The 26,740-nt window shown below is 46.1% G+C and overlaps 1 protein-coding gene across 22 annotated transcripts in view; it reads right to left on the bottom strand.

The window, feature by feature from the left end:
- LOC135910341 (uncharacterized) overlaps positions 1-23,756 on the bottom strand; it is a 91,069-nt gene extending 67,313 nt beyond the window's left edge. For 7 of the 22 annotated variants that reach the window (XM_070524248.1, XM_070524247.1, XM_070524244.1 and 4 more), the window contains exons 1-7: positions 23,539-23,754; positions 12,739-12,878; positions 10,953-11,094; positions 7,916-8,022; positions 5,240-5,365; positions 1,582-1,791; positions 324-450 (exon numbers count right to left, since the gene is read on the bottom strand). The gene's annotated coding sequence lies outside the window, so the exon portion shown is untranslated. Of the gene's footprint in view, positions 1-323; positions 451-1,581; positions 1,792-5,239; positions 5,366-7,915; positions 8,023-10,952; positions 11,095-12,738; positions 12,879-18,055; positions 19,275-23,538 lie in introns of those variants that run through there. The other 15 variants (XR_011508095.1, XR_011508097.1, XR_011508098.1 and 12 more) reach the window with 8 other exon arrangements.
- Positions 23,757-26,740: the final 2,984 nt, after the last annotated feature.

Genomic DNA, 26,740 nt, shown 5'->3' with positions numbered 1-26,740 from the left:
CAACACCTCATCCCCACCCAAGTCCGCTGAAGCCCATGGCTCGTCGTACTCTGCCATGAACAACATAGTGACGTCAGACGACAAGAACATAGGAATAGCGAGCATCGAAACGAGGCATTCACCCCGAAAAATGCAAGGCATTCGTAACTGCCCACTTGGTCTCAAAACAAGTATGAAGCAATATTTACTGCACGTCTGGCTTCCGTCAAGTGCGAAAAGTTCAGCTTTCACTGCACTTTTCCCCACGTGCTGTGGCGCCCCAAATCGGGGAGCACAGGTTTCTGACGTATATGGTTGCTTATTCCAAAGATGAAGAGACGTACCGAGTTCATGGCGTGTTGCTGAGAAGGCCCAGAAGGCGCCCGTAGTATGGCGCCACGAAGGTGCCATGTCTTGGCAAACAGGTCGCCAGCAGTAGATGGACCAACTCTCCCAGTGAGCTGCTAGATCCTGCATTTATTACAGTGGAATTGTGTTGTAACAGAACTTCATGCTACGATCAAGAAAAAATGATACATAGCAAGACAAACACCTTCCGAATGTCTGCTTAGGACAAGACCTGCTGGAATACGAAGTAGAGAGTTCTTGAATCTGACTATTTTACATTTAGAGAAAATTAGTGCCATCCGTTTGATGACCGCTTTCTGCCACACATGCAAGTGACTAATCGGTGGCCCGCTTATTGTTTTATTTTTATTTTGTTTTATTCCTTGCACCAATGGCTATCCTGGTAGATGTAAACTCTGATGGCCTCTTGGACCAGTACGTATTTGACGGTTACTGAGGGGCTTTACACGGTTCATGGCCAGTGATGATCCTGGCAGAGAAAGTATTTTCATTCTGTTTCATGCAGTGTGTTAATTTAAAAGGAATGTACTGCTGGAAATATTTTTGTCTACAAGATTTATCTCACAAGTCTTCGAGCTCCCACAAGGAGCTATACAATAAATACTATAGCACCCTTGAGCGTGACAGTTTGTTCCCTGGGTAACATCCTAATAACTGAGGCAAGAAGTTGCAAAAAACAGCAGGCTCAGCTTGCATTTGCGATGAGAAAAGGTGTAAATGAAATCCGAGCATGGAAGTGCTCTCTCGGCTGTCACTTGGGAGTTACCTCGCCGCAAAACAAAAAGTGATTCGGTAAATGAATACCGAATCAGTTTCTTTTGATAGACAAAAAGCAGGGAACAGGGGGTGCATGAAAAACTGGCTGCACGCGTAATGCAAGGATTCGTCTTCACATTACGCTTGCATGCACATATTACCGTGCTTCAAGAAATACAGCTTGATGCCGTCAGTCAGGGTTCAAAAGCCGACGATTCCCATACTCCCTAATGTGCCTTCACCCACTGTCTTCATGCTTCCGCTCAACAACTTCTACTAGTCTAGAAGGTCTTGTGCAGCTGCACCCTCCTCCACCGTTTTCTTCCTCGCTCCCCTGGCTTCGCTATCGCCATATTTTCATCTTTCGCTGCGCTCGTTCGCTCGGCTACGCCACGAAGGCACGCCGGCGCTCAACGCAGGAACGGGCGCCTAAAAGCTGCACTGGAAAATGTTGCAAAGATTGCTTTGAAGACCTACCAGCGGATAGTCGTCTTCGAGGAAGAAGCCGTGTTCGTGCCAGAGGTCGAGGTGGAGGCAGTATCGGTATCCTCCACATTGCCTTCAGGATGACCTTGGTATGGTTCTCCGACTGATAGCTGACTTCGGACAACGAGACTCTTGTACGGTGTGCCCGCATGCGGGACAGCCGTCGCCACTGGTACAGGGCGCACGCCAAAACGCAGCGTCCTATAAAGGTGGTGAGGGGCATGCTTAAAAAAAAAAAACTGCTGGCAAATTCTGTCTGTAAGACAAACCACAATAGCTTTATTTTGTAGCAGTCGTTCCACACTCTTATGTAAAGCAGTAAAGAGGAGACACAAGGTACAGTTCCGCGCATGACATCAAGTGCGACATGCACTTCGCTATCAACAACCATGCCCCACTAGTAGCCAACAGGACTGAACAGTTTTCAGCGTGTTCCGACAAATGGAACAGCCACCTTTCGCACGCGTTCACATGTCATATCGCATGCCACATTGTGCCATATGTGTCGTACATCAGAGGGACCTTAAAGAGGAACACTAATTTAAGCAGCATTTGTGTATCACGCGTCTACGGTACTAATGAAGTTATTCAAACCACGAAAGGAAAGCTCGGTAAGACAGAAATGACAACAAAAAAATGTGGGCTCCCCCATAATATAGAATTGGTTGGAGATACTAGCCATAATCTTAAAATGAGTGGGCATGTTGGCAACGGCACATCCCACCACATCGTACCCCGCCTTAGTGTACATTCATCCACATGGTCGCAATAGTTTCCTGTCGCAGACAAGCCTAATCTCAGTCAAACAGCCATCCGTGATGCGGCGGACGCCACCAGCTTGGACGCTGCCAGACAAGCCGTACGCGCATGGACCTCGTGGACCATGACGCTGAAAAGAGCATACATGACTCTTTCTCAGCGCCAATACATGAGAGTCAGGCGCACAGTGCTCTGTATCTGCCTTTTGAATGTCGCTATTGGAAATGACAAATAAAACTTCAGCGTACTGCAAGTTACAGCTTGAGGGATGTCGTGAACATACATTTGGAAGAACTCGGAAGGAACTGTAACTTCCTTGGGAGGTAACTAATGTATGTAAGGCGGCCTTGACGGGTTGCCCGAATGATCTCGTTTTGTTCGCACAACTTGCCTGACGTTCTTGCTTCAGTGCCTGGTTAAAGGCTCCGGCTTTTGGCTCAAGGTCACTTGAAGGTGGCCAACAACAGGAGCTGAAAGCAGTTCATGCTTCAAGTAGCTTCAAGTAGCTATTTGTGTGTGTGGCATATCTTTGCCACACCTTTGAGTGCCATCTGTGCGGTTTAACCGAGCTCAGATAGGCATAAACAGGCCTGGAGTGCAGCCTGATCCCTGTGACCAGAACCGGTAACGCACTCTCACCAGAGCAGGATTGGCCACCCTGGTGCAGTACTTGGCCACAACCTCCTATATGAATACAACAATGAAACCCCGGCCCTCATTCCCCAGCAACCTGTGACCAGCAGAGGGTGCTAAGAATCCCCGGCTCCGGACAGGCCGCCATTGGAATCGGCATATACAGTGCTAAAAAGCGGGCACGTCTTGTGCTACCGGGGCTTAGCGGAGAAACGAGAACTAGGAACAATATACTGATGGGTGACTTCAGTGCCAAGGTAGGCAAGAAGCAAGCTGGAGACAAGTCAGTGGGGGAATATGGCATAGGCTCTAGGAATAGCAGGGGAGAATTATTAGTAGAGTATGCAGAACAGAATAACAGAACAGAACTGGCCACCCTGTATTGTATGAAACCCAGGCACCATGCTTTCTAAAGAGCTGAACTAAATGATGCCATGCAGAAAAAAGAGAACAAAAGCGCACCTGACAAGAGGCCATATTTTCAAGAAGATCCACACCACAAAACACACTAAAGACTACAAATGTGTTGCCTTTGGAGTACTAAGGAGAAGATGAAACTTCAACAGCAGTTTTCTCAAAAGCTTTTTTTTTTTTGTCTTTCTCCTCAGCTTTTGGAGCTGATATCTTTGTTTCTGTGGGGTCTAGTTTACAGTGCGAGTCGCAACATTCTTCTTTTTCATCTCTTTTTTCTAAATATATGATGTGGCTCATGTGCCTCATGTGAAGGTAACACAAAAAGTGGCAATACCAAAATTTGTCCTGCCAAAAAATTAAACCAAGAATATCGCGACCTTGAGCATGCATTTAACTATGCTATCTACACTCAACAAGCCTTTAACTGCATTTTTAAGCCCTTAGGCCTTCCAGAAGAAGTAAGATTCTGAATAAAACTAATAACATTCTCAATCTACTGCAAATTTACACACCGTGAGATCCGAGAAAATGCTGAATATCTGCGCAGCCTCATCACGCAGCTCCGAATTTGCATTTACGGCCTCTGCCAGTGTATGTGAACATTGTAATGTTCGCTTTTACTGACTACTGCTACAGGCTGCTCGGCCGCTACAGTACCGGCTGCCATGACAGCACATCCGCAAAGTTTTCTCAGCTCCATTTAAGTTTTCCGGCAACGCTCCCTCTGTATGCCGTGCTTGCTTGCATAAAAAAAAAATTACGATAACCGTATTTACATGAATGCGAAAGAATGCGACAGTGGTGCATATTTCCTAGCGCATCAGGAGTAATGCGATGCACCAGGGTTTGCATGCATGTGCGTTACCCGTATTGTGATAGTGGCGGCACACGATGTTGCACATCGAAGGCAAAGCAGTGCTTCCAGTACCATACCGGGCAAGTCGGTTCACAGTCCGGCAAGTGCAGCAAATCCGCAGCAAATTCACTTCTCCAAAATTCCCATGCGATGCGATCGCGTTTACATGCACTGCGAAGTCGACTTGCTCCTCAATCCAGACCTGTCTGGTGCATTAATGTTACACAATATCCTAGCGTCTCGTTTCCATGGATGGGTTGCGCTAGAAATTTGGTCTGATGCGATGCGCCACTTGTCGCGTTCACATAAACGGGGCTATTGCCGAAGCTGCCTGCTGTGATCCTAATTTACCCGAATTCTTTTTCTTGGTCACGAGCAAAAAAAAATCGCAAATTAGTTCTCTTAGTCTATGGAGATACGCTGCTTTAATACTGCTAGGCCTAGAGAGGCCACTGATGTAGTGAAGGGTTCATTTCAAAGAGGAGTACTTCAATTCGGGACATACTGCGTATTTAACCGACTTATATAACAAGGACGCAAGAACACAAACCATAGAAACTGCATATTTAACCGACTTATATAACAAGGACGCAAGAACACAATACATAGAAACTGCAAACATAAATACAACACAAACACATATATACAAACAAACACCCAAACAATTAAACAGATATATACAGCGCAGGTCTTGTGTATGTGTTCTTGCATCCTCTTATTTGCGCCAACTAAACTTGTTCTGTGCCTCTTTTCCCCTAGCAAGTGGCACCATGTGACTGCAGTGCAGGGTGCATGCATGCTCTGAAGCAAAACCTTCAGTGCAGTGCTGACAGACGCTAAATGCTGTGGCGCCATCTGTTACATAAAAATTGACAACCTTTTCCGCGTCATTGCAGTCCCTCAGGGCATCCGGACATAACTGTTAGTGGACATACCGTCCGAAGCCATGCGCTTAGGCTATGTCGGAGATGTTTTTTGTGAACTTACCGATATGGTTTAAAAGATGCATTGCCCACCGCCGAGAAAAAGCCATTTGTAGAAGATGCAGGAAAGATGCCGTTTGGGCGTCCAATACAGAACAGTGCATAAACCCCGAGAACGAGTGGCGATGACCTGAAAAGAAAACAAAGTATACTTCCTTATTATGAATCAAGTTTCAAGTCTCTAGTCGTTCGAGAAAATTACAAGCAATTTCAATCAATATTTAAATCTCGTGACACAACATAAAGCGAAATCAGAAGGACGCTAGCAAGTAATTACTCTTTTGTAATCCAGTGACTGCAAAGCAGGGTTTTCAATTTCATGAAGTCGCAAGTAGCTAGCGACTGTATAAGCTCCCCTTCCTGCATACCTTTAGGGGTACGAGGACACAACCAACAATAATCCTCAGGTTTCTGGCTTTTTTAAAAATTAACTTACGTTAAGATCACGCAGGAGCACTACAGGCAGCCACAACAATCGAACAGCCTTTAACGAAGTACTTATTCTGTGCAGAGCGCCCGTCACTGTCTTACATCAAGCGCCTATGTCTAGTCACTCTGCCAGGTCACGCAGTGAAAGGAGGACCATCCAACTGACCATTGGAAAGAACGCGCCGGACAAATATGTGCTTCTGCGCTTCCTCATGAGCCCCAACGTCACCACCCGGGTACTTAAGTGGTTCCTTGACTGAGAGCGGCATCACACAGGAGCAGTCCACGCAGCCACAACAATCGAATGGCCTTTAATGATCTGCACAAAATATCGTTACTTAAGTAATCATTACTTAGGCTGCCGGACTGCTCCCTACTGTGTGCGCAATATGAGTGAAAGGCTCCTACGACCGTTAAAGAACTTGCTAAGGCTTTGGTAGACTTGAGAAATATGAAATGAACACGACCTAATGAGCTTGATAACTGAGCTGGACTCTGTAAAACAAGCAATGAACTTCATCAATGAACGCTTTGAGGCATTTTGAGCAGAAATGCAAAAACACTAAAGAGCGAAATAACCAAAGTTAAGGACGACAATGGGGAAATAAAAAACAACTTGACTTCGTCGAAGGACAAAGAGAAACCAATCATTATAATAAGATTCCACTCTCGCAAACTGAGGGATCAGGTTCTCAGAGTGGCAGAAAAGCTGAGGCTGAAAACGTCCACCTTACGATTCAAGGATAGCTAACCAGCGTTCGTGAATGAACACCTTTGTCCAGCAATTAAGATACTTTTGGCAAAAGCGTTGATTGCAAAAAGCAAAAAAACTGGAAGTTCGCCTGGGTGTCAAACGGCAAAGTGTTAATGCGCTTCGAGGGTTCTGCACATGACATGCGCAGAGGACCTCGATAGAGTACAGTAACCCATCAAGACGATTAATAATGCAGAGATTGAAAGGGCGTGGCACAAACAAAAACATATCAATGCTCCATTGCAATATCCGCAGCATAAAGAAAAATTTCGACCAGCTACTAATCTATTTGTGACAACATTAATTTCAATACAATATCACAGAAACATGGCTACTCTTACTCTTTATTTCCCTTAAGGGACCCTGAAACGGTTCGGTCAAATTTGTAGATGTGTAGGGTACAGTTACAAATAACATTCACACCACAATTTGTGCGAAACGTCTCATATTAAGAGCTACGTATGATTACAAGTTACCCTCCTCCATAGCCATGCATTTCGTTCGCCTAGTGATTGGGGCTAAGCACCGCCTTCACTGCCTCTGCATCATGGCACATCATGTCAACTTCTGGTTCTCTAGGAGCGCGTGCACGAAGCCTCTCCAAACTCTCTGCCAGCTGCTTGGCAGTCGACCCCAAGTGAGAGCTATCGAAGCAGTGTGCATTGTGAGCATTCTGTTGTAGCGCCAAACGTCTGGTATTCCGGTAACCACAAGCTAGCTGGGCGTTTCGACGGAATGGTGGAGGCATAAACTCAAGCTGATGAAGGAACTTTAGCGTAGACATACGTGAGCTGCCTGTTGTGTCTCCACAGTCCAGCCACCCGTTGGCGCAGAGCTTAACAAAGAGCTAATATTGCTCTAACCAAGTGTAAAACATTTTAAACATTTACAAAAACAATGTGTTAACAATTATACTTCTGCGAAAATTTACACCAGCAGCAAAGAATACTTTTTGTTACTGCTACTGTCTGTGGTTGAGCTTTGTGCCACGATGTCACACCTTGACACATTGCCAGTTGCTACATTTGCAGTCCACAACGCAACAAAGTCGAACCATAGTGCTCGCGAAAAGACAGACCGACTTTGACCACGGAGCTCTCGTCAAAATAGAGCACGATGTTAACACAAGCACACGACGCTTGCTGTGTGTCGGAAGTGCTTGGTTGCAGTGAGAAATTCTTGTGCATTCTCTTTCTCTTACTTTCGTTTTATAGAAACAAATTAACATTCCAACTATTACGAACATCATTTGTTGACCATAAAAGTGGAAAAATCATCAATGACGCACTCTGGGCAGTCAATGATCAGAAGGACCTACTCTAACGAATCCGTCCGTTTATAAAAAATCGTCGAAATCGTTTCCGGGTCCCTTTAAGAAATTGTTTCAAAAAGGTAAACCAGTATCCTAAAGACAGCCTCACTACTTTTCTAACAGTTTACGTTAGACAACACAAGCTGGTACATTGCATATTAAAAAAAATTGCTATTTGAACTTACTTAACGTATTACGAGGAAGGGCCAACAGGAAAACATACGATCGTGCTGCACGCAACCGATCGTCACAGCCGGTGTTGTGCTTTGTGCATCTCTGTCACTGGAATAATCTGCGTAAAAAAGGACAACAATGAAGTGCGTGACCTATTTACACCATGCAGCACTGTTTAGTGCCATTAACGCCACCGGTGATATAGCGCAGCTCGTTTGGACGCAATGCCTCTATCACTATTTAAGTCACCATGCGAGAGAGACGCTGCACGAGTTTGAGCAAACTTGAATAAATAATAGTGCATTCGAAAACTCTTGTACTGCACACACTATCGTATGCTGGTGCATTCACATGAACTAACATGAGTTCGAACAGCTACTAGAGCACTCTACTAGGCCCCCTAGCTGAACAGCAACGGTTAATAGCGGCAGCCGCCTCAAAGTGCTTTCCTTGCTGAGAATACACCAACTTTCGCCCTATACGTACACGTCCATTCACATGCAGCAAAGATGGCCCACCGAAGGTCTAGTGAGTTGGCAGAAAGTGCTTGTTTGTAATATATTCGTAATGTTCGTTATAGCCTAATGGCACACAAGGCAGTCAGTCATGTGGGAGCAAGAGTTTTAACGTGAAAGCGCTAAGGGCCCTGTGTCGTATAAAATGTGATGTCGGCGACGTTGTATAGCGAACAATCATTCCGAACCACAACCACACAGGCCTTCCTGACGCAGACGTGTTACTGGTAATTGCCTCAAAGTAGGATGCGCCAGAAAATAGTGACATGCAACATGAACACAACCAGGAGACACGATAGCATCGAATTGAATTTGAATATACGAGAAAACATAATTCTGTTATGCAGAAAACAGTTTCCTGTGCTTCTACCATTCATAGAGTGGCACGCTGTGCTCGGTTCCTTGCAACCCTAGATGGCACTAGCTTCCATGTATCTGCAGCCCACACAGGAGGTCGCGTTTCTACCAGAAAGCTTGCACGCTCGCCTTTGTGCATAGTGTTCGCCGCCATCGTTCCACGGTAAATATTATGATTGCATAAGCTGCTATTGCCGGGAAACGTGAGAAAAGCAGCCGGGGTTCTTTGAATGATACAGCATTCCACTCCTAAAGGTGAAGCTTAGTCCTTAAACTTTAGTTAAAGCATGTTAGTTCAAGGTATTAACGAAATAGGCTATTATTTTTATTACTAGGAAAACAACAGTCTAATAATAAAATACTTGCTAATAGCTGCTTGCTATTTGCCAATACGCGAGCATTAAGCCGCGAATTCCTAAGTATGTTCCTGCATGGTCAGCGAAATATAAGAGTCCTAGAAACTTGGATATGTCCAGTCCTTGGCTCCTTTGTAAATCCCTGCCGTCATATCGACCGATAGATAAATAACCGGACATGAGGAGAGGCTGTCAAAATCGCTGACGTCGTGGCAAGTTGTGCAGAAACTTCCAAGTAAGCGTCACCGCCAAGTCTATCTTAAAATACAACGCTGGCCTTTCACCAGCACTATTTATTGCACACCAGCGCTTCTCACCAACTTCGAGATTTACGCACACAACAATTGGTCAACCATATTAATTATTACCATCAAATCATATGAGTCAATATGAGTATGCCATGCAGCATACTAAGTGCAGTTGAGCTTGTTAACAATACCTCGAATAGATTTCCAATATAATAATTTTGTACCTTTATACGGATAGGTTAAGGCAGACAAAGGGCAGTTTCTTTTTCTAGCGTATGATTAAGGAATCATCTCCCGACTCAAACAATCCTTGTCACTATCTATATTTTGGCAGGAAGTTTATTTTGGTAGAAAGTATATTTTGGTAGGAAGTAGTTGCTACTATTTTAAACTTGTTTGTTCAGTTCCCTGATATTCCTGTAAACAATATTCTATAAATTGTAATATATTCTTGCTTTAGCAGTACGTTTTGTATTATTTTCTGCATTATCAAAATTATGTAACGATTCCCTATTACATGTACTATTAGCTTTAGAATAGGGGCCCCAGTAGTTTGGGGCCCCAGTAGTTTGGGGCCCCAAAGAGCTTTGCAGGTGTTAGCGTTGGGGCACGCAAGGAAGAGTTTTAAAATAGGGCTTTGCATTTGCGGATAGCGTCTTGCACTGACAGCACCACAAAGGCATCAAAGAAAAGCTATTAGAAATAATTAAAATATACCATTTTATGATAGGAATAGTAATTTTGACTTGCATGTATCCACGTTTACTTACAATTTAGAGGTTATTCTGTAAGCAGCAGATAGTTGTGCTTAGTTTTGAGCAACCCAACTTTACGTGCCTTCAACAGCCTAGTTTAGCCATGTTAGGCCTACGAGCCATAAAATCCACAATCGAATTTGGTATTAGCAGCGTCTAATGAATCATTCATAACACACGCTAAATGAGAGAAAGCGATAACCGCAGTCACTTCTAGCTAGCGAACTTCATGCGTTACCACGAATCGAACCCAGTTTGGTGCTAGGTTAGAGCCGTCGCATCGATGGGTGCCGCCATGTTTGCTGACGCAAAGCTTTTGGGGCCGCTATTGGGGCTCCCACTAAGTCAGTGAAATAGCGTTCCCAACGCAAAACCCAAATGCAGTTTGCATCTCGTGCATGCCGATTGGCTTCGACGCTATTTCTTTGGGACCCAAAAATGTTTGGGGCCCCTATTCTAAAACTCTCTTATTGTTTATTTTTTTCTTGCGATGCTTTCTTCTTCTCTGCTGCTAAACAATGTTTCGTTTTCTTTAGTGCCTGATAGGAGGCTCCCTTAGAGCGTTGTGCTCTGGGACCTCCTCCTGTATATTCATTTATGTATTACACTTATTACAGCATCACTTCTATACTGATTAATAACGTAAACTGCGCCGTCACCAATTCCGAGGGTGGCATTCCCACCTGCAAAGCTTCTCTGCGATTACTTCACTGTGATCATGTAAAAATAGTCCCGATGAAGCGAGAACACACACTTCGTGAAAGATTAGCATCAAAATGTCACGATCCAAGCTAACTGTAGCAAGAAGCTCACTCACCACTGGTGACAGCAGGCAGAGTCCGATGACTGCGTTCGCCTTGAGGTCGTGACCTTGAAGCACGCGACTGATTTCCACTGCGGATGGCTAGTGTACGTCGCGGCCTTGAAGTTTTGAACCTGGCAACGTCAAGGAAGGCCACCTGCACACAGTATTCAGCAAAATATAATGCTAAGCGCACCAAAGCGAAACCTAGCTAGTTGACACACCATTAGAGAGAGTTGGACGAGTAGTATACATGTGAACAACACGAAAGAATTCAGAAATGAAAGGAGTGATAAAGATAAGAATACGTCACCCTGTCATTGCTTGAATGTGTCATTGGAATTAACCACTGCGGATGAAGATATATGTGGATGCGGATGAAGATATATCCTAATCCATTATACACAACGTAGACATAACCACTGTTAAATATACTTCATAATACTGCCCAGAAGCACCATCCTCATGCCATCTTGCACATGGACAAAGTAAGAGTATCCTCGGGATCTTTCATATGGTAAAAAATAGATGTTCAATGAATTTTGGGGTGTTTGAAACTCACTTTATGGTTCCTTTTCGTCATTTGTTGCGATGCAACAGTCAACACCAAATTGGTGTCAATATTCCGGAAGATTCTTGCCAAGACGAATAAGACACAGTCATGCAGCAGACATATCTGGAGCGAATGCGTTGGGTAGGGTTTGCATCCTCGTCGGTAACCAGCGAAGCGTACTATATCCATCCGCCCAATTGTAATAAGAGGCATTGTCGCAAAACCCAGATCTAGCATGACATGTAAAGATACCAGTCTGCACGTAAAAAAAACTGACTAGGCATCACGAGAATGCACTATGTGAAAGTATTTTTGCAGCGTCAAAACGCATCTAACCATTATCCTTAAGAACAGTTATCATCATTAAGAACGGCGTATTTATAACCACAGCAGGACGAGGCCTGCAAAATTTAATTACCCTTTCTTTGCACAAGATGGCGCATCCTTATGCATGCAGGCTTTCATAATTGTGTTCATTCCCTAATTTTAATACATTACCATTCATTGCCTCTAATTGAATACTACATTGGCTATGCTCGTTTTGTGAAATCCACACCGAAGATTTTCTCGTAAGGTTGAGAGAAAGCTTTAGCTCTGGGCTTCCTGTTTAAATATATCGGAAAGGCGAAATAATTTTCCTCGAACACCACACACGGTTTTCTGAGGTTTGAAAGAAAAAGGTTAAAATCTAGTAATTATTCATGCGAAATTTCGATTTCAGTTTCAATTTTTTTTCTAATAATTGCAATTAATTGCATAGGTTAGAAAAACTGAACAATGAAAAACTATATGGCAACTGTGCAAACTACATTTAGCAAGTCTAAATCAGAATAAACTGACTTATGTACTTCTGTGAAGTATGTTAGAATTGGTTGAATTTACCTTCTAACAAACCTCTCTAAACTATTACAGCAAATGTGCCTACTATAGATGCTCTATCGGATGCAGGTCACAGAACTGTGAGATATGTATATGGTGCAGTATGGTGGCGATCTGCATATGGTGCACATTTTCGGCAATATATATATAAACTGAAAATCGCAAATAAAGATTCCGCTTCCTGCAACAACTGAAGTTTAACGCTTTCTGTCAAATACAACAGATTCAATACAAATTGGTACAGCGGTTTATCTGAGCAAAATGTGTTCTACATGCGTTTGAAAACGTGACATTGGAGTTGGGCCCAAGCTAAAAAACCTCCTCAAAAGTCTGATTTTTGTTTCTGTAATCAATGTAGTAGATACTAACCCTCGGTGTCGCCATAGATGCAGCCATGTCCGACGAGCAGAGCTGCAGAGCACGCCACTCACAGCGACAACGGGTGGACAGAGGGCGCTCCAATCGATGTGCCTACGCCGCAACGTTCTGGTCATTCACGTACTTGACCTCTGCACAGGATCCAGGCAAAGGAAACAATGTCATCCAGCAGAGTGTCACACAAAGCTAGTCTAAGTACAAAGAATTCTGCTCAAGGAATTTGTCGAAGTTTCGTACAAAGGACACCGCGGAGAAATATAGCCTTAGCAAGTTAAAGATATGGCCATTCAGGCAGCATCAAAATATTGAGCAAGCATTTCTGTAAACTTCGTTCTGCTCATTTTTCTTTTCGCAATTTCACCATATTGCGAAAGACAAACACAAGCAGCACTAGTAATTCATATGCATGAGAAAAGCCAGAGGAAAGAAAATGGCATCAATCCCGTGTCACCAACCGCCACGTACCATGACCACTTTCAACTTTCACACATTGAGGATATATGTAAGCAACCCCACTGTGTGCACTGTTACTCTCTCCATTCTCAAATCAAAATTCTTCACTTGTGTTGTAAGTAAATTGCTCAAGCTTGTTTGGAGCTAAGCAACATATCGTCCCCACCCAGGTCTGCTGATGCCCATGGCTCATCGTACTCGGCCGCCTAGGACATAGCGACGTCGGACGACAAGCACAACATACAATTAACTAGCATCGGAACAAGAGGTATTCACCCCAAAAAATTGCAAGGCATTCGTAACTGCCCACTTGGCCTGCAAACAATTGTGAGCAACGTCTAGTGCATATGTGTAGTGCATATACATGTGTTGTCTACATCTAGTTCTATAAACATGCAAAGGGGTTATGGAAAACGGGATTTTTAAAGGTGTTCTGCGATCGATTTCCACACGAAATGGTAAATACATTTCAAGGCATAAAAGTATTTTGATGTCCCTTCCCACTTCGTCGATTTCTATAACATCAACAAAGGAAGAAGACATCCACAAATGTTTTCAGACAGAGCATAAAGGTACTCAAGCAGGGCATTCCGTTCTTTCTAGCTCACATTTCTATGAACACAAATAAATATTTCTATGCCTATCGCTATTTCGTCAATGCCTGTAGCTACAGAGAAAAACCTGGTGCTGTCGCGGTTAGTCGTAGTGCAGTACATGTACACCATGGCGCCAGGCATGCAGGAAAAAGTTCCTGTGAATTACAGAGCAAGGTAGGACAGAAATTGTTTTCGCATTTCAGTTTCCCTCTAGTAACGAGGTGCTTTTCCAGAGAGCAACCCACCGTCTTTCGTCCCCAGCTGCGGCTCCGCGTTCGTTTTGCCGGTTAAGGTCTAACTACACGCACGCGTGGCGGTACGCGATAGATCGCCGCCCACGCGCGTCATGCATGCGCAGATGCTACATATCGTACGCGTCGGAGCTCAGCGCGAGCATAGATGACAAAATATCGGTGCTCTAGCTGGCTGCCTGAAAAAAAAAATGGCTGTGGCTTAGCTGTTAAGCCCAGGATTGCGAAGCATACTAGCCTTTATTTTAGTTGTTGAACCACTGTTTAGCCTGGTGAACTGCTGTTGCTTGGCTATATTTGGTTCGGCTAGACGAAGAAACAACTCATGCAGGCGAGCGCACGAGCTGAGACCCGGCTATGTAGCTACGAGGCCGCAAGCGAGCGCGCGAGTTGAGCCTCCGCTTTTGCAGCTGTCATGACGTCATATGGTAGCTACGCGGCCGCGCACGGCGCACCAAGGAAGAGCGTGGTTGTGCGGCTAGTATGCTTCGCATGAAAAAAAATCCGACAAGATGACTACCAAGGCGGAAATGCCAGCCAAGTGGACGCGCGCGAGGGCGAGCTTTCGCCGCGAAGCGTTCGTGAATAAGTTGGGCATTTTACACAGAGACTGAGACAAGATACCAAACGTAGGAATGGGCACCCAAGAGCGGTGCTCTAAAAAATCGAGAGCGCCGTATGCCGTTGCAACGCGGGTGGCGCCTCATAACACAACCGCGCGGTGGTAGCAAAACGCGTTTAGCGCAGTTACACAGCAGGTGGAACGCCCGTTTGACCGCTACTAACCCATATGCTGACTGCCTTGGTAATATCGATCAAAATAAACCGACGTTTCGCAAGCGCTCAAGATGGCGGAAAGTACATGAACTGATTGCAGTGTGGGTCCTTCGTTGTTCCTTGAAATGCGTGCCGACTGTCTTTAACGGATGCCGTGATAACCATTTGGGAAGACGATCTAGCTCCTCTGCTCTCATACTCGGAATGTGCGCCTCTATCCAGAGATGACGCAAGCGCGACGGCACTCTTCCGGCTAACGAAGGGTCACACAATAGGAATCAAGGGTGGCTACCTGCACTACGAATTATGCGCGAAAAAACATGTAGTCGTTAGTTGACGCCGGATGCGTCTGCTTCCGCGTTCTGAGAAATGCGAGCCGCGTCGATATGGCTTATAGCAAGCACTCCGAAGCTTCCGACGAGTTTTCAGGCGTTCCGCGCCTGATCTTCACGCCATGCTCATTTCGTGCCAAACTAGGCTGAAATGTTTGCCACCGTGAATGGGTATGCACGTGCAGCTAGCTGTGCAAGACTGCGGATGACGTTAAACTACGATAAAAGAGACACTGCCATTAAGCTTAACAACCGTAAGCGGCGCCCGTACAAATAAGTGCATAAGACACGCGCCAAGGACTTCTAGAGAGTTGCCTGGTTTAATTTGCATGCTTTTAAATGTATGTATACACTTGCGCGCAAAACTGGAATCAGTATGCACGGCAATCAATTTAGTCGGAACGGGTATTGGAGGCGCTCCATACTCCATATGCCCATTTGCGGAATCGAAAATATTTGCCGCACTTTCTAATCATGCCAAAACCAATATTTTACGCAATTTCACTTCGCCTTCCCTGTCTTTAGAAACCAGCATTGAACTTCTGTTGCTTGACTAGGGCTGCCTACCTATAACAGAAGAAATACATAACGTTTTTATATCGTTTATCCGAGACGAAAGAAACAGTTTAGAGATGAATGAGACAACTTCGCTGGTAAAACGTCGTATATGCCTACTAATTCCCGGCTTACTTTTTTCAGAAGGTCTAGAACAGCTCTTCAAAACGTATTCGAAAAGATGGTCATGACATGGGGTTGGGAAAGACAATTCCTTTGCCAGGGCTTTTCATATACGATTTCTAAACGTAATTAAGACGCTATCTAGAAGCTGATCTAGAAGTAGTCTTGAAAGGTTAACGATAATCAAGCTCGTTTTCGCGGCTTCAAATGAATCGAAGCGCCGGTGTCTAGTGCTACTAAGCTCCTGGCGCAGTGCCAAGCACTGTTGCCTGCAGAGGCCGACGCATCCTCGACCAAGTCACCTGACGCATGTCCACGAAAATGAATTCGCAATGCCGCTTTGGTGTGCAGCAACAACGTTTATATACAAAATGGGAATGACATCCCGCTGAGAAATGGGCGCGTGTTGACAATCGGTCAGGTCAGGATTTTTGTGCGAAGAGCACATGAAACGAGCGTATCACAAACCAACACTTTATTGCAAAAATAGTACTTATGCAAGGTTTATGCAAAATATATGAGAAATGGAAGGTACATCTAATTAAAAGCACATCAAGAATCACTAAGGCTACCAGAAACAAGGAACTGGAAATTGATCCACAATGGCTAGGACATGCATAAGCGAAATGGTAAGTACGCATACAATCACGAACAGCAAGAACGCGAAGTGTGCTAAAGTTTCTTATTTTGCCCAGTAAAGAGCACATGTTATGAGATGAATATACTAGAGTTATTTATAAATTGATGTCACAGCAACTGCAAGAAGCAGAATGAAAATGCGACTTTAATCACATGGTATCTGCCTACAAGCTATGTTACCAATAATCTAGAAGCTTGAAAAGAACACAAAAATGAGTAACGACACATACGATCAAAAATCAATACTGTGACAAAAATGACAAAAGGACATGGTACGTCAATCACGAAGCGGCGCTATCTTCATGGGAAGAATTTCTGACAGTTGCTTGCCACGCATGCCAGCACCGATCGGCGAGAGAAGGCAGAGCACGCTCTCCAAGCCAGAAACCAGCGCATTAACGAGAGTGCTCGTAACTGGCATGTGGAGAGCTCTCTGCGGCATTAAATGGCAATATTACATGAACTCTAAAGCAGCAAGTGCTATGTATTTTTAGCCATCAACTTAATGAACCGACATCCCTAAATGCCTAAGAGGCTCCTCCGTTTGACGTACGAGTGGAAAATTTGTTGCACACAAGGACCAAGAACAGCGGATACCCTGCTGCGCGAAGTGCACGAAGAGCGCACAAATCGAAAAAACCGCGCGAGCGCTTCCGAAACTCCATGCTTACACATGGCACACGCACGAACTCGGTCGAGGCCGCGCAGCGCGGAGACCGGCACCAGTCACAAACAGCAAAATATACTGACTATCTGGAGCAACAGGATATATTACGCCAAGGGGATTCACGACTCACGAGCGCAGTATCCACTAGGGAGTTATACATAGTAGTACATGCGGTATCCGATCGCGAACTACAGAAAACTATAGCTTCAGAAGCAGCGAAAGCTATTGCTAACATTCCGAGGCGCCGAAGAAAATCGAATTCGGCCGACTCGTATGAGACAAAGTTCCTCCTAAGACCATGAAATAACAGTCACGTGGGATAAAATGGGCCAAAATACAATCGAGGCTGAATCGCAAGCGATAATAGCACGGTGTAGTTCACACAATATTCTATACGAGTGCGCTGTAGGCCAAGGCACGGAGGGCACGGAAATACGACGGGCACTTCACCTCATGTCTTGCGCTACCGTACTCGTGATGAACATTAACAAAGAGCCCGTTTGTCAGTTCTCTCGTCTGCAACATTCTTGCTAAACGGAATAGTGAAATACCACAGCGACTGGTGTCTAGAGGATATTGACAATGTGCGCAGAATTGGCATTCCCACCTTTCTTCACATCCTGCAAAACTTGCTACTAGTTTCACGCATGACGGTCGATCCCGATGCAAGGCACACAAAAGCAACATTTCGTCTCGAACTTTCATCTTAATACTGCTCTTAACGCCTTAATAACAACGCCACTGAAAATGCTGTCACATGGCCATAGCGACATGACAATGATACTTGAAGAGCAAATTAGTGCCCTCCACTTGGCGCTCTCGAATGAAAAACTCCAGCTGCTCTTCAAATCAAGATTATACAAACAAATCGCTGCACATGCAGTGCCAAGTAAGACAACAAAGCACAATACTTACTTGGCAAAGGACAGCGCGACCAAAAACAGAGAAACACACGACTGCTCGCACGCGTGAACTATGCACAGACCGCTTTCACACGGTAGGCAGCCTTGGCCACAATTCAGCTGCTCTCCAAATTAAAATCACACAAATCGCTGCACACGTAGTGCGAAGTACGACAATAAAGCACAATACTTGCTTCACAACGGACAGCGCAACCGAAAACCGAGAAATGATGGCCCCAACGAGCCCAATAGCGGAACTATACAGACAGTTTTCACACGGCAGCCATCGGCAGCCACAGCGGCCTTCGCCGCACGCTTGGTCATGTGACCGATGTGATGACTAGCGATGACGGTATCGTATCGCCACCTTGCGTAAGGTTGGATGGTTGGATTGCGTTGACGGCATGGTTGACGGCCTGTCTGTTGATGCGCCGCCGCGCCGCCGTGAGCGCTTGGTGTGCGCGTCGGCGTGTCGTGTGCGTTTCTGTGTATCGACTGTGGATCATGTCGCGCTGAGCCAGACGCCGCCCTCTCTTCTGTTCTTTCGCGCGCTTGCTCGCTTGCTAGATATGCCGCTCCGACTCAAACTGGGGCAGTGAGCTGGTCGTTCCCGTTGTGCAGTTCGCAGGCCTTTCATTTCGGACGCCGTCAGTGCCACATCATGGTGGTTAAACGGTCGGCGCGACTCACAATGCGTGATCACACCAAGCTATGCGCCCAAGCGTGCAAGACCATACCGTTGAGTCCCATGAATATTAAAGCGAATAGCTTACTTTCTCCGGCTGTTTTCATGCTTGATAAGAGGTCAGTGGTCGGTCGCAAGTATACTGTTGATGGGCAAGGAACACGTTCGTTCGTTCTTTTGATCTCTAGCCAACTATATTTCGCTCGCTCCCTTTCGTTCCCTCGCTCGTTCGGGCTATTCGCTTGTACTGACATTCATCGACGGTGGTTCCTGCACATATGTATTTGTATACATTGTGCTCACAGTAGAATTCACCGCAACACTTTGCAAGCTATCGCAAGCTATCCTGCTTGCGACGTTTTTATTGCGTCGAGTTTGGTCAAAAACCTGTTTAAGACGTTGAATCCATTAATACGACGTTTTGAAGACTGTGCTACGTGGGTACACATACGTGTCTGAATGTTTCACCAGCATGCATAAACAACTCCAAGTCCATTATCGTCTCAGTTATTCAACTTAGACAAAGCCTCACAGTCTCATAACTACCAACCGGGTTACGAAGACGACGCCATGTGTACGACGTCTCATGCGTCAACTCAAGCGTCAACCACCGAAGGACTCCGGTCAAGTCGCGAGTACATCTCTCCCTGACGAAGTGGCAGTCACAGCGGCTGCGTTTAGGACACGTAATTTCCTTCGCTCTTAAAAAACGATATACCGACCACCTTCATGGTCACGCAAGAGGCATATATGCGAAGAGAAATCCTCACAATGTGTACGTTGATCTGTCGGACCGTGACGCCCTCAGTACCAGTCGAAGTTATCGAAGCTGCGTCTCTTGCCTGTCCCTGTTCTCATAACCGAAGTGTTCATCGGTAGTCTGATCTCCGTACCCTCGTCGGATTTCGCCTGCAACCCGGAACAGCCGACGCAGCCAGTGTGAGGACCCGTACGCGTCCATGGTCGTTCATGCTCGTTCGCTGGCCACGTCAGAAGAACGCTGGCAGGCCGGACGCTCGAGGCGAGCGCGAACCCCGCAGGCCCCTCGACGCGCATGCTCACCGCGCGGTCTCCAGAGACGCGCAATTAGCAGCGCAAAAGACGACGAGGCCAAATGGACGCGCGAAGCACGCACACCATCATGCTCCCTTCTATCGGCTTTGCCGGCTTTTCGCAGCATCTGGAATAAGCGTTGAACTCGCGCACGAGAGCAGCTGTGCGCATACGATACCGTGTGCCGGATACGAATCAAGCTTAATTCAACGTTCACCGCGTTTTGTGACGCCTTCAGCGCATTGCTAAACTTCCTATCGCTTTCAATACTCGCCTTCGAGCGAAACTGCCTTTTACAGCGAAGCTGTTTATGCGCACCCCCGCTGTGCCGTCGTGGTCGGACTTCGCTTAAAAGGGGCCACGTGAACTAGAGGGAGAATAGCAAGGGGAAAGGGGTTGGAGTTACCACTTTCCGGCACTTCTTTCCGAAGAAGTGCCGGCAGCCACGTTAATCGTCAAATCAATCCAACCAATCGTCAAAACGATTGCAGCGCCCAATACACGGAGCTTTGGATTAGTGGTTCCGCACATTCCATCCCAGCTACAACTATGGGAAGACCAAGAGTATGGGTGCTATAACTATTCAACTATTCAGCTATTCCAAACTTTTCCATCCGATTTCTGTCATTGGCCCTCCTCGATTGGCCAAAAGCTTTTTGGAGCACCCCTACATCACCTATCACGCGACGTCACGAAGACCGCGATCGCTCCCCATCTGATATGACTTGCACACGCTGATTTTCGACCAGCCACCTCAAGCTAAGTAAGGGGAAGCGGACCAAACGCAGACGCCGGCACCACCCTCTTCATCCGGTTATCGATTTTCAGTGCAGTGGCTCGGCCCCATCGAATCCCTCTACACTTGATTGAGCGTGCTCCTCGCCTCTTGTCAGCCAATTAGATAAGAAAAGCCGCTCAGCGTAGGCAACGTTATTTCAAGCAAACAGAAGTGACCTATGAACGAGGAGCACGTTTAATTATCTGTTCAGACAACCCTGCGGATGACCGCCCGATGCTTGCGTCAGCGGTTACGCAAATTTGACGTCAGGAGATTGGAATAAAAACACGTTGGAATAGTTTTACGTTATAGGGCGCATAGACTGCTTGCGAAGTTTGACTTGCATGGTGTAACACTCGGTGTAACTAACACAAGTCTCGCTGCTCGGCCACTTTCACGGACTGGAAGGTGGCCGGTGGCTTCTAGTTACTTCTACGCTTCCATTCTTGTTGAAACGCTCATGCTATGGTGGGTTGGATAGCTCATAAGACGAACTAGACGCTGGCATCAGCCCACTCAATATTCCAGCGAGCTGGAAAGCAACTGTCGCACCGCGCACTTCCTTGAAACAGCGTTCCTCGGTGCAACTAGACGCGCTATACAGTCAAGCACCGGCACGTGAACGCAGGATACAGAAACGTTCTGCATCACTAGACACTGGCAACACATTTCAAAATAATTACGCGCACAGTTCACGCCGCGTTACCACCGGTGGTACTGAACATCGACCGAGTGACCAAAGGTGTAACGAGCCATATTACTGGGGGAAAATATAAACGTGAAACAAGTCTTGAGAAGAGTATGCATACTCCCCCACAAAATTTCTGTTGTGCATCTGACTCCGCTATTCTCAGCCGATCTGTGTGGAAGATACTTTACAATTCGCGATTATGATGAAAAGATTTTACTAACAGGAAAAGGGGAGGGGAGTTAGGAAAAGGATGGTCGGATTCTAATTCCAGAATTCCGTTGGCTGAAGTCGCCGCCTCGGCCCTTTCCACGAGGGCTTGCTACGCGAGATTCAACGTACGACGCTAGAACGGGACGCGCATACAGCGTCCCGGGTCACGCCGTTCTGGCAGTGCGGCAACTGTATTAAAACAGTGTGCTATAAACGCTGCGGCTAGCAGGAAGCGACGACGCATCCGGTACTGCGTTCTCGCGAAATCTCGCGAAAATAAAGTAACTCTGAAAGTTATAGAGTCCTAGAATATCGCCGTTGGTTATTTGTTCCTTCCATGCGAGGTCGCCTTCTCTTCTGCTAGCTCAACTTCAATTGTTGCAAAAATATTTAGCGTAGGCAAACTGGCTAAGCGTCCCAATCTCCTGCAAACTAAAATTTGGCAGGCCTGTTCTATCTCGGTAAGTACAAAATTGCCAACCGCCATTTCTTACTCGAAATTATTCGATTATGCTTCGCCGCGGCAGCCCCGGACTGCGCGAGACGCTGCTTACGTAACGCTTATTGGCTGAAAGGGCCACCTCGGGCTGTCCGGGACTATCGGGGAAGGATAATCGCAGAGGTACACTGCAGCAAAGAAATCCACAAGTAGACAAGAACCGGGAACAAGTCTGCAAGGCACGGAACATAAAGATTCAGGAAAATCCATTTCCACCTTGTTTGCCTCTCAGAAACGGCACGCTGGCGATGTCCAAGAGTTCAGACATCAAAATCTCGGGTGGCAATTTTTCACTGGTACATCATTTAGGGGAACACAATGATGTACGATCGTGTACGCAATAATCAAGTATCACTCAATTTCCACCCCACAGTTTCTCGTTTCAATATTCCCAAGAGCAGGGGTGAAGAATAACCTTTTGAGCGACGTAAATGTTAAGCGCACGACGTCGCGGAGGCCCCGTATAGACTAACAAAGCGTTGACGATAGCAAACTGGCGCGTCATGGAGGGTAGAAAAATACAGGATGGTGCATTACGTCACGCAGCGAGCCTTGGCAAGCGAACGCTCCGTGAGGCCACAGTGGTGGTCCAACACGTGACCTCTTGAATCGAGATCACGGAGCTAGAACGGAGATTCTGCCGAGACGTTCGGTACCCAGTAGCTACGCCAGTAGTTTTTTTTTTTTCAGTACGCGTTCGTTCGGCTGCCCTGCCGCCTGCTCAGCGGGAACGCTAAAACCAAACGCGCATTTTGATGCGCGATGACGTGCTGGGCCACCAGGTTGGCTTCAAACGCGTTTCGGTATGCTTCGCGCCCACCTATATATATATTTTCTTCCGTGCGACTCACCGTAGTCTCAATTTTACACTTGCGCCCATGCTTTTCGACGCCGCGAACTGCATAGGTGGCAACGCGCACTTGCGTCTTCCAGCCGTGCTTTGGTAAAATCACGTGCAGCCGCTCTGGAAATGCGTCTCATCAGCGTCTCCATCACGGTCTTTAACGCCAGACCATTTTGCTCTCAGCAATGACGTTTCTATTATGGATATCGCGAAGAATCCGGTGAAGGGAGCCGCGTTTCATTTCTGCTCGAGAAAAATTGGAATAAATGTACCATTTCGCACGTCTGCTGAGAATCATAGTTCGTGAAAGCTTTCCCTGTTGCCGAGCAAAGCTTGTGATAAAGACAATTTACTATAAATTTGGTGTCTAGACACCTTTAAGAGCACTGGGCAACGTGGCCGGGTGGCCGGCGTCGAATGTCCTCCCATCCGCTCTCGCCGGCCACCTTCAGTAGTACCTGGAAATTTACTTTCCATCGCATCCACAGAACCGGAAGCCCTTTCGGTAAATTGAGGAAGGGAGGCAGGAACGCGAAGAGAGATGTCAAGCTTCAGCTTATACGCAGAAGTAGGGTTAAAGAAGCCGCGAGAACAAGGCAATATGGCGTCGCCAAAGATGGCCGTAGACAAAGAAAGAAGGCTTAGGCCGACGCCAGCCGAAGCGTTCGAAGAGACCTCGTAGGCATGCGCAGAAGCAGTAAATGAAGTGACGGAGATATGTAACGTTGTCACTTACGAAAGCTGAGGCACGGCAGGTTCTTCTACATAGTCCTCGTCGCCGTTCTGTAGCCTTGCAACCAAAGCCGCCGACGGAGAGGCCTAGCGTCCGAGAGGATGACGCAGTCAGGTTGGCGGAGCCGCTTCTACGTGGTGAGAGGGTCTGTGGGGTCTGGCCAGCATGGCGTTTATTCGACTTATATAACATTTCAAGGACAGGTGCCATCATGCCATTCGCTATCACACAGGTGGCGTGATCAGACCTGATTGGTAGTACCAATGCCTTTGATAGTGAACAGGTGGCGCGGACACACCTCATTGGCCAATTGAATTCATACAAACGCACAGACATTGAGGTCGTGACTCCATCATGCGGACATCGCAGATAACAATGGTAGCGAGTCCTACTTATGACACCAGAGGACACCAGAGGCACGACACTACAGTCGCCCTCGAACGTGGAACCATAGAGTTGCACACCTAGATGGAAATCTGGCGCCACCGTCTACGGCAGATTCCTAAGGGGCGCTGTGCTGTCATTGGAATGATGGTATACGCGTTTCCGAGGCTTGTGTTGGCTGGTGTTGTAAGAAGCTTCGTCTAACACGTGGATACGACTACACAAATGACGCATTCTTAAAGTACAGTCTTCATAAAGGTTTTCATTCACGCATATTACAACGCAGCAGCGCCAGAGTTCCCCCTAGGTAATATAGTGAGAAACTCAATGCATGGAACCGTACTAACTGTATGCGTGGAACAGCACTGTACTTGACTGTGGTCAAGTGGACCGAATAGCGCTCTTTCTCTGAAGTGCCGCGTGTGGAAAAATTGTGCGAAGGCGCTGCCAGCGAACTGTGGTTGGGGCGGAGACGCGTTTCGCGGCAGGTTCAACGAAATTTCGCACGCGGACGCTGAGACCGATTGCGCGCGTACGCTCTTGTAATGCGGGTTTATTTCATCTGCAAATTTATATTGACACTTTTTTCGCTACGTATTGATATTGGATGCGTGGGTTATGCAACATGAAGTCTTCAATTTCGCTGTCGTTGTCAAGTGCGTCATCTGCTAGCGAACGCGCGTTCGTTGCGTGGATGCTAGCGGAAATCCAGTTTTTGTCGCAGAAAGTCAGTGCAGTAAAATTTTTTATGGGTTTACTTGCTTTGGTGCGCCGGCAGATACCTGTCGGCCGCTACGAATTGTAGTTTTTATCCAGGTGAATCGTTATTTGTAACACTGTTTCCTGAAAGTAACACGTAATTTTTGCCACAGAAGCCGCCCATCTGCAACATGAAGCTACGTAAGAAAATTTTATTGATATGGTGTAATTTTACGCGCGCTTCTTGTTAGTGGAATATTGACCAGGCATGATGATCAAAGCAAACAATATTGTAGTAAAATAAACCAGTAACTGCGTGGCACGAAGAGATGCAGATGACCAATTTACTTCTGGGTAAATCTAAGGGCACAATATAAGGGCTTACATATATACCCCCGACCTATATGTAAGGGAAAAATTATGAAGTAATACATATGCGCTCATTGATAAGTGGAATCTCCCGACCGGAATAAGCGTATTTTTTTTAAAGCTACGCGAGCCCCAGGTAAACCAATCGACTTTGCGAGAAAAGGAATCAAGGCAATTATTGGTCGTTCATATGAAGAACAGTATTAAGGAAAAGAGATTGCCTATGCACTCAGACTGAATCGGGGAGAGCGGAAAGTCTTCACCAATGTCATCTCTGTGGCTTGCTTGGCTATCGCCTTCAACTTGCCAACGTGCCAGCAATGTGCCAATGAAGTAGAAACATACGTATATAATCTAATCGAACATTGCATCCGACTCTTTTCAATTTGTTAAATCGCACGCTTAGGCTCGACAAAGAAAAGTTTCAGTCGAACATTTAGTAGTAGAATAATTAGACGAGTGGTTTAAACAGAACGTTAATAATTAGTCATATTTTGTAGTGCTAGCTCACAAATGAAGACAACCGTTCTTCGAGTCCCTATGTGTTGTTCGCTACCTGCTTGAAAATAAATGCATAGTTTACAAGACCACACGGTGACATAAAATTGTTATGCATCTTACCTTGTCTGAATGTGTTGTGTGGAAAATATCGACACAATTTGCCAAGAACCAAGGTGTCAGGATCCCATCTTCTTTTGAATTTCTTCATCAGCATTTACTCCGGCTTATCACAAAAGAAAGTAAACAGCATCGGCGATGCGCCTGAGACCTCGAGGGCTATTTTATAAAAGAGAACACTGCCAGTTGCGACCTTACGTACAGTTGAGAGGCGGAAATTCATTGTAAAATCTGTGTTCACGTAGATCGAGTTTTAGCCTCCTTCATTTGGTACTGTTATTTCTCTCTTAAATAAAGAAAACATCACTAGAAATTCAAGAAGATAAATCAAATACACATTTTGCGTGTATTCAGCTCAGTATGAGAATCGAAGGGATTTTCAGCTTGACTCAATAGATTTCTCTGTTTACAGTTATACAATTAAGCGCTAACGAGGTAAATATCTACGTCGAGATTTCCTATATATGTCGGAATTATTTTTCAGGGCGTTAATCACAGCGATATTTATAAACTTTGTTTGATGTAACAGTACGTTTTTTTATGTGTGAACAGGGCCTGTGATCACGGTGTGAAGCCGCCATCTTTAAAGATCTGGCAGAACCAATCTGACAATGACAGTCGATGGTATTGCGTTAGTATTAAGAAAATATAGGCACACGACCTATTGCCACGCTCGGAACGAGTTATATGTGAGGCGCGTGCTGCAGCTGGACTCCTTTTTCGCGCTTCTCTACGAACACTCGGCGCCCTCTAGCGCCGCCGCCGCAAAGCCTACGGTGGCCTCCGAAATGCATGGCGCACCGGTGCATGCTAACGCTGTGTATCGCGTCATGCGGCAACCGGGCTCCTCTCTCGCGCTTCTTTATGGGCACGCTGCGCCATCTAGTGGCGTTACCGATAAGTCGGCACAAGGCCTCCGAGACCAGAAGCGCGGCGCGCCGGTTCCAGCGACCGCTGATAATTTTTCCCTCGATTGTCACACGCTCATTGTAACATAATCAGTGACCCAAGTTGGCGAGAGGTTCATACCCAGGGTGTTCACGGCGCAGCTCGCTAAAGCGTTGGTGTGAAAGGCGTTCGTTGAAAAGTGGCACCTACCCACTGCAATTGGGGCAGAGCCTGCTAAGGCACCTAG

This window comes from Dermacentor albipictus, chromosome 8 (genome assembly GCF_038994185.2).
Source record: "Dermacentor albipictus isolate Rhodes 1998 colony chromosome 8, USDA_Dalb.pri_finalv2, whole genome shotgun sequence".
Lineage (NCBI taxonomy): Eukaryota > Metazoa > Arthropoda > Arachnida > Ixodida > Ixodidae > Dermacentor > Dermacentor albipictus.
This window is presented reverse-complemented; position numbering and strand designations above follow the sequence as displayed.